We start from the raw sequence: 17590 nt of genomic DNA on the forward strand, positions 1-17590 counted from the left end.
GGAAAAATTTTTATTTCCCCTTCTATTTTAAATGATATTCTTGCTGGATAAAGTATTCTAGGTTGCATATTTTTTCCTTTGAGCACTTTAAATATCTCTTGCCATTCCCTCCTGGCCTGTAGTGTTTCTGTAGAGAAATCAGCTGATATTCTTATGGGCGTTCCCTTGTAGGTAACATTCTGTTTTTCTCTTGCTGCCTTTAGGATCCTCTCTTTATCACTAACTTTTGCCATTTTTATTATGATGTGTCTTGGTGTGGGTCTGTTTGGGTTCAGTTTGTTTGGGGCCCTCTGTGCTTCTTGTATCTTGAATCCAGTATCCTTTAGATTTGGGAAGTTTCCAGCGATAATTTCTTCAAATATATTTTCCATTCCCTTATCTTTTTCTACTCCTTCTGGAATTCCTATGATGCGTAGATTGGCCCGTTTTATATTATCCCATAGGTCTCTTATATTGCTTTCCAGTTTTTTGATTCGGTTTTCTGTCTGTTGACCAGATTGAGTGATTTCCATTATTCTATCTTCCATATCACTGATTCGTTCTTCTGCATTATTCATTCTGGTTTTTACTGCCCCTAGTTCAGTTTGCATCTCTGCAAATGAATGTTCTAGTTTTTCTTGGCTCCTCCTTATATTTTCTAGTTCCTTTCTGAGGGTATCTGCATTACTGTTCATATCTTCTCTTAATTCCTTCAGTATTTTCAGTATTTCTCTTTTGAATTCCAGGTCTGTCTGACTGCAGAGATCTGTTTCATTGTTGACTGTTTTAGGTGAGTTCTCCTGTTGGTTTGACTGGGGGTGGTTTCTCAGCTTCTTCATCTTGCTTGTTGTCTTCTTTCTCCTGAGGGAGTTGTACTCTCCGTTATCGGGTAGTGTTTGCCTTGTCACTGCCGTGGAATATTTCCTGAGGGCTGGCGTTGTTGGTCAATCTTTTTTGAGGCAGTGTGGCTTTTCTGGAGTGTTGATGGGACTAACAGTGTTTCTTTGAAGCAAAGGAGGACTTCCTGAGGGCAGACAGGACTGGGAGGTCCACCCCACGATGGTAGCAGATTTCACTTGGTTCTCAGCACCCCCTGGGGTCTTGGGCGGGTAGCAGGGCCTTTGGAGACTCAAGAGGCTCCTCCCCAGGGCAGCCCAATTCAGAAAGACCGTCTGAGATCTTTTCCCAATTCGGCCAGGCTTGTTGCAGCTTTTCTGGGCTGCAGGGGGTCCTGCCTGGAGCTGGCAGTCCTATGCAGCTGGTCCACTAGGTCTCAGCATTCCCTGGGGGCTTGGGCGGGTAGCAGGGCCCTTGGAGACTCAAGAGGCACCTCCCCAGGGCAGCCCGATTCAGAAAGACCGTCTGAGATCTTTTCCCAACTCGGCCAGGCTTGTTGCAGCTTTTCTGGGCTGCAGGGGGTCCTGCTTTCATCCATACACATCTTCACTTCCTCACTTTTCACTCACTCCTCCACCCATGCACTCTGGCATCTGTCATTCTCACTCATTTAAACACCTTCAATTAAGATCAGCAATGACCAAATAATCAAATTTATTGTGTATTTCTCTTACCTGATCTCTTCGTAGATTTTATGATGGTTTTTGTCTTGATTTAAAATTAATACACACCGGAGTTCCCGTCGTGGCGCAGTGGTTAACGAATCCGACTAGGAACCATGAGGCTGCGGGTTCGATCCCTGCCCTTGCTCAGTGGGTCAAGGTTCCGGCGTTGCCGTGAGCTGTGGTGTAGGTCACAGACGCGGCTCGGATCCTGCGTTGCTGTGGCTCTGGCGTAGGCTGGCAGCTACAGCTCCGATTCGACCTCTAGCCCGGGAACCTCCATATGCCGCAGGAGCGGCCCAAGAAATGGCAAAAAGACAAAAAAAAAAAAAAAAAAAAAAAAAAAAAAAAAAAAAAAAAAAAAAAAAAAAATAAAATTAATACACAATCACTATAGACATTTGGGCAAATTCAGAAAAGAACAAAATATAGCTTAAAAAAGTTCTGACGGGGAGTCTGAGAAGCCATAAGACATTATGAGAGAACTGGGGTCCTTGGAATGAAAACTAAAAAAGGAAAATAGGAATTAAAAATGGGTCAGAGGACACAAGACATTTACACTGAAACTTCAGCTATTGACAGTCTTTGGAGAATAGTTCCAGATAATCCAGCATTTGGAATATACAATGCTCATCCCTTTAACCACCGAGACATTTGAATGTTATCATGTAAGACTAAAAATCGATTTTAAAAATAGCATATACCACCCAATTCCTCAACAAAAAATAACATACAGAGTTTTAATCTTTTGTTGCTGGTTTAAGGTCATAATGTAGTGAGTAGAAATCGTAATAGAACTATGTTCGTTATCTGCCTTTTACGTGCCAGGCCTGTGCTAGGTGTTTTGCACATGACTCAAATGAAATCTTATATAATATAATTTGCACACCTCACCTGTGTTTTGTAAATGAGCAAACTGAGGCTCAGACAAGTGAAGATTATAAACTGCAGCCCATCTCCTAAGTGGCAGGGCCTAGATTTGAACCTAAAGCCTTATGCTCTTTCTGCTACTCCAAGCTGATGCCTGATGGGCAGAGGATGGAGGGGATCCCTGCGTTCAATTCTGTGTCTTCTGGAGACCTTGGAAAACCCCCTGGACTGCTCTGTGACGAAATTATAAAGCCTTGGGTAGAATGCAGGTAACCAAGAAGTTGGTTTTTGACTATTGTGTTTCAAAATCACCTTCCTATTGCTTTGCTGGGGCTGCCATAGCTGAATACTACAGACTGGGTGGCTTAACAAGAGAAAGCTATTTTCTCACAGTTTTGGAGACTGGAAATCCAAGATCAAGGTTTTGGCAGGTTTGTTTCTTCTGAGGCCTCTCTCCTTTGCCTACAGATGGCTGGCTTTTCTTCATGTCCTTATATGGACTTTTCTCTGTGTGTGCTCACACCCTGGGTCTCTCTGTGTCCTAATCTCCTCTTCTTATAAGGACACCAATCAGATTGGATTAGAACCCACTCTAATAGCCTCATTTTAACTTAACCACCTCTTTAAAAGTCCTTTCTCTATTTACATTCTATGGTACTGGAGGTAGGGGCTTCAACATAAGAGTTTTAGGGGAAACACAATTCAGCTCATAAAAGTCTTTGCAAAAAAAGATGGGGGAGTTTTCAGGTCTAAAATCTTCCCCTTTAGTTATCAAAAACTAATGCCCCAAAAGATTTAGGACATAAAGTCATGTCATACTGTTGTTATTATTATGTCATATTATTAAATTATGAATCCCATATTTCATACTTAAATTAGATTCCCTGAATTCCACTGAGCTCTAAGATACTCATCAATTACAGTTTTTGTTACAGAAATGAAAGAGAAATTAAGACATGTTATCTTTACACTGATATCTGTAGACAGCATTGATATTTTATTTATTTATTTATTTATTTTTTAAATTTTTTTTTGTCTTTTTGCTATTTCTTTGGGCCGCTCCCACGGCATATGGAGGTTCCCAGGCTAGGGGTCGAATCGGAGCTGTAGCCACCGGCCTACGCCAGAGCCACAGCAACGCGTGATCCGAGCCGCGTCTGCAACCTACACCACAGCTCACGGCAACGCCGGATCGTTAACCCACTGAGCAGCGGCAGGGACCGAACCCACAACCTCATGGTTCCCAGTCGGATTCGTTAACCACTGCGCCACGACGGGAACTCCAGCATTGATATTTTAAATGTTTATACATGATTTTTGTCGTACTTCCGACTCCTCTGTTGCTATCACGCTATCAACAATTTTTCTTACTGTTTACAATATACAGCTATATCCTCCTGTCACTTACCAATCCCAGTCTAGCCTAGAAACTTGATAACTTGGGTGTGTTTGAATGTATAACAAAAGCAGAACTCCTTGGTGTATGGCTTCTATGAAACCTGTTTTTGTGACTCAGAGACTTTGCTACTTCCTATCCCTACCTATGTTTAGATTGTTGAAGTACAACTCAAGTTTCAAGGAGATGAGATGTCATTATAAAGTAGAATCTAGGCAAGGAAAAATCTTTTACCTTTCCACAGAGGAAAACCTTGACCTTGGCAAGGGGAACTCTCAGGTCTATCAAATCCACCAATTCATAAATATTCCGTTGGCATATAGAGTGGATAATTTGACCCAATGTCTTCTCCTTTTAACCACCCCTACGCTTTCTACTATTGCCTGTCCAACCTGAATTCGACCTAGACCTGAAATTGTCATTGTCTCAGGTTTGTTACAACAAAATGCAGATAACAAAGAAGTCAGTTCTTTGCTTTGGGGTGTCAAAATAGGCTTTGCAAGAAAAAAGTGTTTTGGGATCCAAAAGCTTGGCCTTTAGGTATCAAAAGTTCATACTCAAGGAGTTCCCATTGTGGCTCAGTGGGTTAAGAACCCAACATAGTGTCAGTGAAGATGCAGGTTCAATCCCTGGCCTTGCTCAGTGGGTTAAGGATTTGGTATTGTCACAAGATGTGGTGTAGGTCACAGATGTGGCTTGGATCTCATGTTGCTGTGGCTGTGGCATAGGCTGGTAGCTGCAGTGCCAATCTGACTCCTGGCCTGGGAATTTCCATGTGCCACAGGCATGGCTATAAAAAGAAAAGAAAAGTTAACACTCAAAAAAATAGTGTTAAATTGTAAATCCCATGTTTCCAAAAGAGCAATATAGAAATGCTCTTTTTGTTAGTTTTGTTAGTTGGTTATCTTATAATTAAAGAACAAAATAAACCATTTCTATGTAGGTACTCTAGTAAGAATAAAACACTATGTTTTAAAAGAAAATGTTCATAGGAGTTCCCGTCAAGGCTCAGTGGTTAATGAATCCAACTAGGAACCATGAGGTTGTGGGTTCGATCCCTGCCCTTGCTCAGTGGGTTAAAGATTTGGCATTGCCATGAGCTGTGATGTAGGTTGCAGACACAGCTCGGATCCCACTTTGCTGTGGCTGTGGTGTAGGCCAGCAGCTACAGCTCTGATTAGACCCCTAGCCTGGGAACCTCCATATGCCATGGGCGCGGCCCTAGAAAAGACAAAAAAAAGAAAAAAAGTTAAAAGAAAATGTCCATAAACAGTAGACTGAGAAGATTTGGGCGGGGTGGGGGGTAGTCGATGATCCAGTCCATCATTCCAGGGTTGCACAGGAGGGAAGAAAGAGGATGTCGTGTCAACCAGTAACTTAAGAAAGGCCCTTGTGTCCTTCCACAGGACAAGCCAGGGAGGAAAGTGAACAGAACGCTCAGAATCTGTTAGGGAAATCTGAGTGCAGGGAGTGATAAGACTTCACACCTGTGGGCAGGGGAGCGGTTGCAGGGTCTGGCCCTAGAGAAGGTGTGGGTGGAGAGGCCAGAAGCTGCCTTAGAGGGTCCCTGGGAATTGGGGCAGCAGGTCTGGACCCCAAGAGCAGGAGAGCCAGGAGTACAGGAGGGTGAGGGGGATCTTTGGAGATGCCAGGCGTGTGTCAGTGATGACGATCCAGGATTATAGCCCATCCTCACCAACACGCTTCCCTAGAGGAAAGAGGAAGACCACTGAACCCAGGGAGCAAACTCAGGCTCTGCTGCCAGGTAGATAGAAGGCTGAGGACAGGACTTAAGTTCAGCATCGAAAAGGAACAAATGTTACTGCCCCTACCCTCTAGCCCACATCTGACTTTGTGGCCTACAGAGTATGTTTGTGCTACACAGATAATTTACCCTTTCAAAAGTTATAAAGTACAATTGAAAGTTATGCTTCCAGCTAATACCTTTTATTCCATGTCAACTCCATTGAGAGGCAGATGCTAGCAGTCTGCAAGGCACACTCTCTCTAGTCAAGTCACTCATCCCAATTGCAATTCAGAGGAAGAAGTTCATGCATGCCCCAATGCCTGTGTTCCCATAGAGTGGCCAGAGGGCTTGGTTGGAGCCCATTTGTTCATAAGGACCAAAACCACTCAAGATACCTAAAGAAAAAAAAAATTTGGAAGGATACCAGGGTATTTCATGAACCTCAGAGACAGAAAAAAAGAGCTAGACCTTGCACCAGTAATCAGGCCTCTGGAGCCAGAACTAAGGGATCAGAAATGTAGCTTATGATCTCTGTCCCAGGATTTCAGGTTCTCTCCTCTTTTCATGTTTCTGCATCCCTGATACTCTTGTCTCTCCCTGAAGTACAGCTCTCTTCTGTGTGTGCTTGGCCCCTCCATCTAAGATTAACATGCAGTTTCTCAGCTCAAAGCCCAAGGGAAATGGCTATAGGCTCTGGAAATCATTCTAACTCAAAAGAGTTTTGTTTTTTTTTAATCTTTTTAAAACAGCTTTTTATTTTCCATTAAAATCTTTTCCAACTTTTAAAATTTTAAACCAAAGAAAAACTGAAATAATAGTACAATGAACCTTTGAATACCTTTTAGTTAGATTTACTAATTGTCATAACTCTGTGATATTTGCTTTCTCTCTGTACATAATATATGTAAGTATATACACTTTTTTCCTGAACCATTTGAAAATAAATGATAGACATATATCATGAGATGTGACCCCTAAATTCTTATTCATATATAGCTAGGAAACAAGAATCATCCACAAGAGAAAAATTAGGTTGACCCAAACACTAAATTGTCTTTCCCTTGGTCAGGTGTCCCATCAGCTCCAGTGAGGGGTCACAAGGCACAAAGCCAGTTCTATGGGTCCATCTCTTTGTGGGGGGTCAGTTTCCAGAGAAGAACATGACTGACTGGGTACTCAAAATGATTCTACTGCATCCTGACCACTTCTTATCCCTTTTAAATTAAGGTAATTTATATATAACATATGTCATGTCATGGACCCATGAGACTATCTGTGAATAACTGAAACCGCAAAACTGAAATTCATAAATGCTTAAGGTCAGCTACATATTATGAATGGTCCAAATCTATCCCTGCTAAATATGTATAAAACGTTCCACTCCTGACTACTTCCAGTGATGGAAGTATGATATTGGAAAATTTTGGAATAAAAGAATCATATGTAGGATTCAGAAAATATAAAATAGAGAGCTAACTAGTAATTGAGCCCTTACTCTGTGTTGGGCCCTATGCCAAGTGGTTTACATACATTATCCAGTTCCAGCCTCACAAAAACTCTGTATGATAATATTATTATTATTATTCACATTTTACAGAAGAAACTAAAGGGCAAAGAGCTTAGGTAACTGGCCTAAGCAGCTAGTAAGTTGCAGATCTCTCATACACCAGAATCTGTAGTCTTAACAACTGCCCAGCATTCAAAAGCATAACTGTGCCCTGAATGCTTAAGGAAGCTATTAATTTTCCCCTTCCCCTATAGAAAAAGAAAACTTGAACCTATTTTTAATAACAAAGGGTGGAAATGGCTCCAATACCAACCCTCAGACAACCCTTAACATTTTTGCTGCAGAAAGCTCACCAGGGAACAGTCATCACAGAGTCAGTGTTCTTATGCCATTTAGCCCTATCTCTCAACAGCCCCAAATACTTGAAGTTCAACTAAAAGGTCACATACCAGATAAAGAGAGGTTATCCTTTTCTTAAGCTGGTGGTGGTAGAATGAAATCATCCTGTCTAATCACAGACCTGCCTCAGCCCACAACAAGCCAGTGGGAGTCTCTGAAGTGCTCAGATGGCAGGCGCTGTATTCCCCACACTAACTGCAGGTTCTCAAGGCCCTTTCACAAGAATATCCTGGTTTAGGGAGTGTTTCCATGGAATATACTTCTAATTACCCTCGTCCTTGCAGTCTCAAAATGTTGACTCCTGAGATATATTAATCCACAGACAAGTTGTTAAATACACTATACTTCTGCTTCTGAGCCTGATTTGGATGGAAGGGTTGAATGTTGCCTCCCACTGAGTCCATCTAGAATGCTTCAGCTCACTGTTCAGGTCTGGTTTAGAGCTTCAGGGGCACAAATCCTCAGGGACTCTTCTCAACTTCACAGCCCCTGCTGGCAGCCTCATCTAGAGGAACACTTGCTTCAGGCCATCCTGGGTTGGTTCTGCCCAGGACACCAGAGTTATGCTGCAAAAACAGAGGAAATACTCCTAACATATTGAGCTTTTCCCAGTAACTCCTTACAACACAACCACACAGATAATTGTTAAAGCTTTTCTTAAGCCTACTTATGTTTTCTATTTTTGAGGGACTGAAATGAGTTCTGAAATTTCCTTTTTCAGGGTAAGGTATTACTTCCTGTTATTGACCTAAATTGTACTCTTTCAAGTTTCCTTGGACACCCTCTAATGTAACACTTCTTGTTTTAGTTGCTAAATCCCTTTGTAAAAGGAATATTTACCCCTGTATTGGCCAGGCTCTTTCGGGCTGCTTGGAAAAGACATACCCCTATTAGTGAAGAAATTCATTGCAAGGATACATGAGAATATGAGCCAGCAGCTTTCCTCTCCATCTTGACCGTACACTTCCAAGAACAAGGAGTACATCAGATTTCACAAAGACCTAGAACAACTCAGCATCCCTCTCACTCAGTCAGAGCTTTAGGCACTCCCTTTCCCTTTTTCCATCCAGCATTTATTCTTCCAGAGCCAATGGATGGGATCAGTTTGTCATGCCCCACCATGGCGATCCCCTTATTGGTCAGACTCTGTGACTTGGTCTCGATCATGTCCAACTGCACCCCTTAGCTTTTGACTCGAGGAGAAATCCCTCATTTCATCCTTTATGACCAGGATAGCAGGATAAACACATGGTATATAACTCTAATTTGAAAGAAAAGTGGGGGCATGACAGACATTTGAGGTTTCATGGTGTGTCTCCCAATTTATATTTAATGAGTTCTCTTTTGTAACTTCAAGTTTTCTTTAGTGCAGGAAGTGCTACAGTCACTGACAAATTGTGAATGGAGGTTAAAGAATTAACATAGTAGGCCTGAGACTGCCCTCCATAGAAAGTCTTGATTGCAAATTTAGTCCATGCCTGGCATCAGGAACCTTGGACTTCAGGAGGATTTCCACCTTCCCAGAAATGATGAGAGTGGTTCATTTTGCCTAAACTCTTCAAACAGTATGGCTGATGCTAAACATTTGCTTTCCTTCTAAGAGTCTAGAATTCTGGTATGTTCTAGGCAGAGTGTGCCTACATGATGGGCCCCCAATAAAAACCCTGGTCACTGAGTCTTAATGAACTTCCCTGATAGACAACACTTCACACGTATTGTCCCAATTTGTGGTTGGAAACATTCAGTGACTCCCCCGGCAACAGACTCTTGGAAGCCAGCACCTGGCTTCCTCTGGTCTTTACCCCATGTGCCTTCTCCCTTTGCTGATTTGCTTTGTATCCTTTCACAGTAATAAATCATAGCTGTGAATATAACTATGTGCCCAGTCCTATTAGTCCTCCTATCAAGTCCTAGAACTGGGTGTAGTCTTGGGTGTGCCCAATATGCAGTCAATCTGGTCCCTAGATTTCCATTCATGCTAAAGTAGCACCATTTCCTCATATTAAAAGACTATTACATCTCCATCCCCCATACATCCATTACAGCTTTTTAAGTCAGTAGATCGAAAGAGTCAGCTTTCTTTGGAAGAAGCCATAAGTGTCTAAAAATGTAATGAGGGCAAAGAGGAAACATCAAGAGGACTGACCCAGCGTGAGGCAGCTTCCAGGCAGCATCTCTGGTAGGCTCACTCTGAGTGGTATTCAGCAGGTTAACAGCAGCACTTCTATTACATGAAAAGCCAGTGAAAATGAGCATTTTCTGCCGTGTATTTCTGTTCACGCATCCTAAATTAGTAAAATTCTTCTTTGCATGACCTTTCTGTGCAGGTCAGTTCCTTTAACCAGCTGCATTTATTCACTTTCATTTTTCTGTCTTTCTGCCACCTTAAAAATAATACCTAAGGGTTTGAAAGAAGCCCTGTCATTGCTCAGAAGTGCCTGATTTACTCCTGGGGAGTAAGTAGCCCAGGGCCTGGAAGAATCTCAGTCTATGAGATTTGATGATAAAAGTCAGTGATTGTGCTGATAATAGAGTGTTCCTCCAAAACTAGACAGGGGAAGACATTGCTTTTCAGTGAGGAAAAAATTATAAACTGCTTTCTGCAAAGCCCATGGCTGGTGCACTAGTATCCTCCTTCTCCCAAGGGTGGCAGTTAGGAGAAAAGAAGAGGGAAGGAAGAAGGAGGGAGGGTAGAAGAGGGAAAGCAATAAAAAGAGGGGAAAGAGAGGGAGATGAAGTTGCCAGAGAATGAGGAAGGGCTCTCTTCAGGCTTGAGCTCTGCATTGACAAAACCCTGTCCAGGAGTTCCCGTCGTGGCGCAGCAGAAACGAATCTGACTAGGAACCTTGAGGCTGTAGGTTCAATCCCTGGCCTTGCTCAGTGGGTTAAGGGTCTGGCATTGCCATGAGCTGTGGTGTAGGTCACAGACACGGCTCAGATCTTGTGTTGCTGTAGTATAGGCCGGCAGCTGTAGCTCTGATTGGACCCCTAGCCTGGGAACCTTCATATGCCTCGGGTATGGCCCTAAAAAGCAAAATCAATCAATCAAGCTGCCATTTAACTTCAAGGCACCACTGAGGCCAGTCCCACTCAGACAGGAACCTTTAGAAGAGTGGGCCGTCATTTTGATCAAATACACAGCTTTTCCCATCTCCACATAAATTCCAAAGGCGTCTGTTCACTCCTGCATTTGGATTAGAGGGAGAGAATATCCAATGTCCCATGTCCCAGGGACAAGCCCGTTGTTCCTCTGCCCATAACCCTATGTATCCTCATGGGGTCCCAAGCTGGGAAAGAGCCCAGGAATCTGTCTGACTGCCTTGTAGTGGCAGTTGTTTCACTCTGTTGTTTCACTCTGCTCAGTGTCCCTTCTTGGGAAAAACCTCCTGCCCCATACCATGTGGTTTGGCAAGCTATCGATCAGAGTGTGCTGACTGCTCCAGGGATGGTATCATGACACAAACACAGCGAAGCAAAAGACCACCCCCTTAACGGTATGCTTTGTCCAAGCACATGGTGGGGTGGGGTGGGGGTGGCACATGACACAAACAGGGCCAATCAGAATCCTTTCCTGGGCTGGATGTAGGGACCTTGGGAGAATAAACCCTCTCTTGTTGCAGTGCCAAAGCTGGGAGGATGCAATTTGGGGGCTAATGCTAGCCATCTTTCCAGCCATGTGGAGAAACTAAAACAGCAGAATAAGTTTCTCATAAGAGTCTATGTGAGAGAGGGAGAGAAAGAGCGAGCAGGTACTGGATTCATTTCCTGAGGCTACCATAAAAAATTACCTCCTCGGTGGCTTACAACAGAAATTCATTTTCTCCCAGTTCTGGAGACCAGAAGACCAAAATGAAGGTGTGGGCAGGGCAGTGCTCCCTCCAAAGGCTCTGGGGGAGAATCTGTTCCTTGCCTCTCTTCCAGCTCCTGGTGGCCGCCAGCATTCCCTGGGTTCCTTGGCCTGTGGCTGCGCCACTCCAATCCCTGCTTCCATCTTCACATCATCTTCTCTGTGTGTCTCTTCTCTTCCTTTGTCTCTGTCAAATATCTCTCTGCCTCTCTCTTAAAAGAACGCATGTGATTGCATTTAGGGCCTACTTGGAAAATCCAGGATAAGTTCCTCCTCTCAAGTTCTTCAACTTAATCACACCTTTACCATGTAAGTAATACTCTTTTTCATAAAAGTTAACATTTTCAGGTTCTAGAGATTAGGAAGTAAATATATCTTGGTGGAAATAGGGGGGAGCACTTTTTTAGGAATATCTTTTTCTACCTACCGTAAGTCCCATCCAAGTCCCTGGGACTTTAGTTCCTGCAGCTCTTCCTTCAACCCAGTGTATCCTCATCAGCCAACAAATTCCTTCTTGGCTTAGGCTAGTATAAATTGAGTTTAGTCTCCTGTATTAAAAGAAATCTTAAATAATACACATCCACATGTCTGCAGCAGGCTGGGAAATGGAGGAGGCAGCCTGGTGCTATGGACAGAACATCTGCTCTTCTGCAAGTGTTTAAGAAAATCATTTCCTTTTCCCAGCTTTGATGTTTCACAACTCTTACAAAGATTAAGCTTAACGGACTGTTGCATTTGTTTATGCTATTTTATTGTTTTAAACACTGTAATTATATTTATGGCCTGATGATCAGTTGGGACTTTTTTCAATTGTGATCAAAAAACTCAACCTAAGAGGCTTGAACAAAACCAAGCAGACAACAAAGCTAAAAAGTCTGGGATTAATAAGGTACAGCTCAGTTTGGGGCTCTGATAATATTATTGGGCTCCATCTCTTGGCTTTTGTCTCTTTGAGTTTGGCAGTATCTCAGATCCCAGGAGGTACCCCTTGCAGCTTCAAAATCACGTTGTCTTATACCCTGACAATGGAAGAGAAGGTAGATTTCCCTGATGGGTAGAACAAAAATCTAGAAATTGGGCCTTATTGGCCCTATTGGTCTGACTTCTGTCAGATGCCTGCTGATGAACTATGGCCAAGGGAATGGAACACAGTGATTTGCTTACCCTAGAGACATTGCTTTACCTTGAGAGTGGAGTAGAACACAAGGACAAAGAGTGGAAGAGAAATAGTATTCCAAAGGGAAATGCAGTATGGTTACCTGGAATAGGGTGAAAGTTTGCTGGCTGCAAAAGGAATAGATGTGTACTGAATATCAGAAGATTTCATGGTATAAACTCCTTTATTTATTCAAATGAACAGGCCTGCTTTAGCCTGATAGGTCAGTTGATTACCATAAATCACAGTTTTGTGAATATAATATGATAATTTATACTACCCATTTACAGAATTTTCAGAAATTAACTTGGAGGCGATTGTGTGGATCTAGCATCTTTAGACAAGGCAGAATAGACGTGTATAAATTATACATTGTTCTGCGTATCTGAATAAATGCATAAATATGCAATAAATATTTCCCCAGTTTGCTGATAAAAGCATCTTGTCACAGGTGCTCTCAATGGTTAAACAAAATGTCATGATGAATTTGATTAGTGTCACAGTGAATGTGATTAATAATAATAAATATTATACTCAATCCTAGAAAAGTTCTTTTGGTCTAAATGTAAGATTTCGTTTTCTGTAGCAGTGGTCTTCAAAATGTTGACATATCTCCACCAATAACAACGGATTAATATGTACATTATTAAACTTATGCAAAATATAAAATGAGTTAAAGACAAAATAATTAACACTTTAAAGACATGTCATTTTAGTTATTAATGGTCAAAAATCCTTTGTGCTCTCACTGGAAAAATAATATAATAAATTTGGTGAAAGTGATGTTTTTATTTCATTTAGGAATATTCGCTTAACATTTTGCGACAGAGAAAGTTGAAAGTCTAATTGTAAGTCCAATTTATTCTGATACTTGGTTTCATGAATGTAAGAGGTGAAAAAGATAACTCATTATTATGGGGAGAATTGTGTTTTCCCAAAACTCATGTGTTAAACAACCAGTGTAGCTGTATTTGGAAACACGGCCTTTAAGGAGGTGATTAAGGTTAAAAGAGATTAGAAAGATGGAGTCCTATTCCAATAGGATTGCTGTCCTAATTAGAAGAGAAAGACACCAAGGAAGACACAGAGAAAAGATCATATAAGGACACATTGAAGAGGTAGCCATCTGTAAGCCCAAGAGAGAGACCTCACTAGAAACCAACCCTGCCAGTACCTTGCTCTTGCACTTCCAGCCCCCAGAACTGCGAGAAAATAAATTGCTGTTGGGTAAGCCACCCAGTTTGTGGTATTCTGTTACAGCAGCCCTAGCAAACTAATACAGTCCAAAAGTACATAGGTCTGGATGGGAAATATGCATCAATGCAAATTAACCTGATACCTCAGTGGGTTAAGGCTCTGTCTGTTGCCACTGCTCTGGTGTAGGTTTGATCATTGGCCCTGCAACTTCTGCATGCCATGTGCTTGGCCAAACATAAATAAATAAATAAACCAATCATGCAAGAGTTTTTGTCAAAATTTTACTAGTAAATTTCCATCTGCTCTAGAAATCATTTGTCCTTAAAATTAATTGGAAGTTGTTACATTTTTTAACTTTTTGCAAATGAGTAAACTACTGAAACTCTTTGTTGGAAGATTTTTAAACAGATTAGAAAATTTTGTTAAAGTTTTTATTTTGTTTTTTCATTTTTGGGTTTGTTTTTTGTTTTTTGGTTTTTTTTGTCTTTTTAGGGCTTCGCCTTCAGCATATGGAGGTTCCCAGGCTAAGGGTCTAATCATAGCTGTAGCTGCCAGCCTACACCACAGCCACAGCAACACCAGATCCTTAACCCACTGAGTGAGGCCAGGGATCGAACCTGCATCCTCATGGATACTAGTTGGGTTCATTAACTGCTGAACCATGATGGGAACTCCTGTTAAATTTTTTAAATGTGTATACATGCAAGTTTTTATGGGTGCCACACCTTTTTTGTTTGGGGTAACAAAATCACCTAATGATGAAAAGTTTTGAAATATCCAACCTCAAAATATCATCTTCATAGCACAAATTTGTTTTTAAGAGCAATTACTTTCTCATTCATTATTAGCATCACAAATTTTCCATGAAGTAGTAGACTGTATGTGGATTTTTTTTCTAATCTGATAGATTACATTCTACTTATCACATAAATAAGACAAATTTGGAACAACTGTCTTTATATCAAACAGAATTTGTGTTTTCAAGTTTGATGACATTTATAACCTCTGTCCCAAGATAACCTGTGAGCCTCAATGTGGTATAAAATATTTTCATAGTCACTCCCTATATATGTTCTATGTTAATTTATAAATTTTTTTTTTTTTTTTTTTTTTTTGTCTTTTGTCTTTTGTCTTTTGTTGTTGTTGTTGTTGCTGTTTCTTGGGCCACTCCCGCAGCACATGGAGGTTCCCACGCTAGGGGTCCAAACAGAGCTGTAGCCACCGGCCTACGCCAGAGCCACAGCAACGCGGGATCCGAGTCCGAGCCGCGTCTGCAACCTACACCACAGTTCACGGCAACGCTGGATCGTTAACCCACTGAGCAAGGGCAGGGACCGAACCCGCAACCTCATGGTTCCTAGTCGGATTTGTTAACCACTGCGCCACGACGGGAACTCCTAATTTATAAAATTTACCACATCATTGACTTTCTATAATATGCTGTACATCTCTGGCCTCCATTTTTTTTTAATTTTATTGACAGTATAGTTGATTTACAGTGTTGTATTAATTTCTGCTATGTGAAAACTGATTCAGTTATACATATATATTCTTATTCTTTTCCATTATGGTTTATCACAAGATATTGAATATAGTTCCCTATGCTATACTTTAGAATCTTGTTGTTTTTCCATACTATACATGATAGTTCGCATCTACTAATCCCAAACTCCCAATCCTTCTCCCTCCATCCCCACTTCTGCATTCCCTCAACTCCCCCTCTCCCTATTGGCAACCACAAGTCTCTGTATCTGTGGGTCTGTTTCTGTTTCATAGATAGGTTCAAATTTGTATCATATTTTAGATTCCACATGTAAATGATATCAGATGGTATTCTTTCTTTGTGACTTAGTATGATAATGTCTAGGTCCATCCATGTTGCTGCAAATGTCATTATTTCATTCTTTTTTAGAGCTGAGTAATAGTCCATTATATATGTATGTATATATATATATATATATATATATATACCGCATTTTTTAATCCATTCATCTATTGATGGATATTTAGGTTGCTTCTATGTCTCAGCTATTGTAAATAGTGCTTTTGTGAAGACAGAGGTGAGCGTATCTTTTCAAATTATAGTTTTGTCTACATATATGCCTAGGAGTAGGATTCCTGGATCATATGGCAACTCTAGGTTTTTTTTTGTTTTTTGTTTTTGAGGAAACTCCATACTGTTTTCTGTAGGGGCTGCATCGAATTACATTTCCACCAACAGTGTAGGAGGGTTTGTTTTTCTCCAAACCCCCTCCAAAATTTTTTATTTGTAGACTACTTATTTATTTGTTTGTTTTAAGGCTGCACCTTCGGCACATAAAAGTTCCCAGATGAGGGGTCTAATCAGAGCTGCAGCTGCTGGGCTATGCCCTAGCCACGCCAGATCCAAGCTGCATCTTCGATCTATACTGCAGCTCACAGCAACACCAGATCCTTAACCCACTGAGTGGGGCCAGAGATTGAACCCTCATCCTCATGAATACTAATCAGGTTCCTTATGCTGAGCCACAACGGGAATGCCTGTAGACTTTTTAATGATGGCCATTCTGACCAGTGTGAAGCTGTATCTCATTATGGATTTGACTTGCATTTTTCTAATAATTAGTGATGATGAGCACCTTTTCATGTGCCTATTTGGTCTCGGTATTTTTGCTGAAGTAGCTCATCTGTGAATTGTACAGCACAGGATTCCATGTTGAGGGTAGTGGTGGAAACTTACCCTGAATCTCTCCACTCTGTTCAAAGAAGCCATTCCTCTGTGGCTTTGCTTACACAGTTCTTCCAGAAGATATTGCTCTCATTAAAGAAGTCATTTATTATTAAGAGTGTATCTTTTACAGCACTATAGCTTTCTGTAGTTGCTAATACACACAAAAAAGCAGTTCTTTGTTGATTTTATTTTTGAAATAGGATCTAGCCAATCTTTAATTAGTGGAGAAACACTTGAGACATCCATGTTTTCATCACTACTGGATCCTTGGTGACCTCTGGTTGAAGGCTTTTCTGAAGCCAGACTTACCCTTGGATCCCTCAGTTAGTAAGCAAATAAATTCTATTTACAGCTAGTAGGCAAATAAATTCTATTTAACTATACAAGCCATTTATTTAAGTTGGCTTCTCTGTCACCTGCAACCAAAAAGTTCCTCACTGATAGAGCTGTCAACCCCTTTGGTTGTTATTACTGTTTGTTCATTTTGTTTTGTTTTGAGTTTATTGTAGAGGAAAAAGTTAACCACACTCTGTAGCACAGAATCATCAGTATCATTCCCCTAGCAGCACACATTAATTATAGCTTATGTACCAGGCACTGTTCTAAGTAATTTACACATATTAGCAAATTTAATCTGCACAATAATCCTATGGGAATGAGTACTATTATTATCCCCATTTTACAAATGAGGAAACTGAGACTAGAGGTGAGTAACTTGCCCAAGCTTACTCAGTAAGTAGTAAAGCCAAGATTTACTACCAAAGAAATTTGAACCAAGGCAGTTTGGCTCCTAAACCCATGCTCTTTTTTTATTTTTATTTTTATTTTTCATTTTTTTAGGGCTGCATGTGCAGCATATCGGAGCTGCAACTGCCAGCCTATGCCACAGCCATAGTAATGCTAGATTTGAGCCACATCTACAACCTACATCACAGCTCATGGCAATGAGGGATCCTTAACCCACTGAGCAGGACCAGGGATCAAACCTTCATCCTCTTGGATACTAGTCAAGCTCTTAACCTGCTAACAGGAACTCCTAAACCCATGCTCTTAATCACAACACTATACCAGAAAGCCTATACTACACACATACTAACATTTGGCATTGTCCAGCTGTCTAATTTGCCACTGTAATTAGTGTAAAGTAATATTTACCATTTCTTATGTAACTTTGGACAAGTTACTTAAACTCTGTGTCTCAGCTTCCTACACTCTAAAATGGA

This window comes from Sus scrofa, chromosome 13 (assembly GCF_054392235.1).
Source record: "Sus scrofa isolate SSC_HxYL_T2T_F1_AM1 chromosome 13, Sscrofa_HxYL_maternal_Yorkshire_Landrace_v2.0, whole genome shotgun sequence".
Taxonomy (NCBI): domain Eukaryota; kingdom Metazoa; phylum Chordata; class Mammalia; order Artiodactyla; family Suidae; genus Sus; species Sus scrofa.